This window comes from Cynara cardunculus (assembly GCF_001531365.2).
Source record: "Cynara cardunculus var. scolymus isolate 2C chromosome LG 2, CcrdV1, whole genome shotgun sequence".
NCBI lineage: Eukaryota > Viridiplantae > Streptophyta > Magnoliopsida > Asterales > Asteraceae > Cynara > Cynara cardunculus.
In genome coordinates, this window is record NC_037529.1 from 6,383,331 (window position 1) to 6,386,355 (window position 3,025).

The window sequence follows — 3,025 nt, forward strand, 5'->3', positions numbered from 1 at the left end:
ACATATATTTTATTCAAAAATAAAAACATCATCGCTTTCTCAAAATCACATAAAGTCATATTATAACATCGACTGAGATAAAGAATAAAATGAATATTAAAATCATGATATATCTCGTTGCATTGCACGAGTACGCTTCTAGTTATATACTAAAAGAGATAAGAGAGAAGAGGTGGGGTCAAGATATTAGATTACATTTTTTTTTTAGTTTTGGTAGAAAACAACAAAAATAATAAAATGACCAAATTGCCCTTCAATTTAAGTTACTTAAAAGAATTATCTAACAGTATTAAGGCATCAGGAACCAAAGACGTGTGAAAATATAAACCACGGGGATGTTTTTCATAATTATTTTGATTTAAGGACGGACAGCGTAATTTTGTGTAAACTATAGAGACCAATCATATAATTTACTCTATTAAATATAATCTAATACATATAATATTATATAATCTAATAAAACAAAAAGGACAACAAAAAGAACAAAAATACCTTTAAATTAACTCACATTTTTAACTAAAGTTAGTTAGAGAGAACAAAAGTAAAACAAAATAACAACCACAGTGATCAAATATGTAATCATCAAACCAACCACCATGACATGACGTGACAGCTCCTAACATCATATTTAGTTGTCATCTTTTTTTGTCAACTTATGTTTTTTCTTTGATTTTTACACTCACCTCCAAACTATTATGATATTATCTGCTATTTTAACTCAAAGTGACATTTAACTTCAAACCTCCCATCTCCTCTTATATTAAAACTACATAACTCCAATCATTCCTCTACTAAATCTCAACAATCACAATGAGACATTTTGCTGTTAAATTTTTATGGATAAAATTTGATGGCCAAATAATCTTGAGAATTTATATTGGTTGCGTATGTTGTATCTGGTTGAAAATTCATGTTGCATATGTTCAATTGCATTCTTACTTGACATATTATATTTAATTAAGTAATCTCTAAGATTTTAAGAATGTTTTGCTTTACCAAACAATCCAATACCACCTACACATTTGGAATAGAAAATAACCAATTTATATACAAAATTCCAACTTTATCTTAATTACATAACGGTATTATACGTGATTGCACCCCTCTAGTAATCTTTCTCGGTATTCATTGCCCACGAATCATTGTATGCAGTTGAAATATTTCTCGATCCACAGGCCCACCCAAATTGTAAAACTGAACAAGATGAAGAGATGATAAAAAGTATGGATTCTTGCAAATCAACGATAGTCCCTTGGGCTCCTCATAGGCTCTTCATTGATCAGATGTCCTCCGACTCGATTAACTACGTTGTATAGGCGGAGGAAACTGTTGTTGTAAAGGAATTATAAAATAGAGTTCAAAATTAACAACAAGTGGCAACAATGAAGACTAAAAATATAATTGACTCTATTATTCTTATCATCAAAAATTTAAGACACACTAACTTTAATTAATTCTAAATATGGAAATATTTCAATTTGAAATATCTTATATGCACAATTATTATTATGCCTTTTTTGATTTATTCAATTTAATATTTTAATTAATTATTATTAGAGTTTGCTAAAGTCACCAACATAAGTTTTGTCTTCTATCATCTTGGTTTAAGACAATACTAGAAAAAGATTAACAACACATCTATTAGTTATATACGATAAATGCAATAAATAGATTTTCAAAAGTATCAGGAGGTCTCAGGTTTAAATCCAATGAGGAATAAAAATCTCATTGTGGCCACGCAGGTTCAAATGCGGTGACTCCGGGCTATCTGCAAAGCAGGTGGTCGTCCTGTGATTAATCGGCTCGCATAACGGGTTGGATATCCATGTTAATCACACATATATACATATATATATATATATAATAGATCTGGTTGCATAATGTAAATAATCATATATAGGATTGGGTTCACGTGAGACCAAGGGTTTTTCGTGAGACCCGTAAGACCAATTTATGTTTATTGATCAACTTTATAAGCTAATGATCTAATAGTCTAAAGTGACAATTTTGTGATTATTGAGAAGTCTCGTGGCAATTTTGTGATTATGAATGTTCAGATTGTAGATCTAATCCAAGGGTTGAGAATTGCTCTTACGGGTCTCACGAAAAACCTTTGGTCTCACATGATCTCAAGTCATCATATATGTATAATATTATTTTTTTCTTAAATAGTTCTTTTAATATGAATATTCTGGAGTACGTTAAAAAAGAACTCTTTATTTATGGTGAAATTTTTGTGGTTTATATTTGTTTAAAATGCTGATCTGAAAACCAGTAGTTCTTCTTAATCTTAGAATGGATATATTTATGTGATAAACGATCACATTTTTTTTTTTGGAAAATTCTCTGCTTTATTTAGTAATAAATATACTTACGAATCTTTTAATCAAGTAATTGGTCTATTTCATAGGAATACCACTTGTTTAAATATTTATTATGAGATCAAATCTGATTGGTTGATTCTATTTCTTCATTTTTGTGGGACTAATTTATACAATGTAATGTGGGATGAATGTTTCGTCTTCCACCAAACAAACAAATCAAATCGAATCATTTACATTCACTAAAATTCAAGGATGGAACAAGTGAAAGTCAATCATAAGACACATTCATGTGAACATGTGGCTATATAAAAAGACCGACCAACCAACCAATGACAACCGTCGATCACCCGACAGCTTTTTTGATATATTAATTGGACGAGTTAGCTTGGTTTCAGTGAAACTGAATGGTTAACCGTAGTTGCTTCGATTGTTTAAATTAATGAGGCGATGAGATATCTGGAGACGATAACACATTTTCATATTAGAAGAAAGTAGTTGTTTTTAACCATCATTTTTCGTTGAAACGTGGCTAACTGTTTGTCTGTTACTGTGATTCATAGGTGACACAATCCCAAACCTTTTTAGGGTGTTATTATATGCTCATTTTAATCAATATATATCTTTAAAATATAAAAATATTATTTTAATATTGACATATAGGGTTGGGTTCACGTGAGACCAAAGATTTTTCATGAGATCCC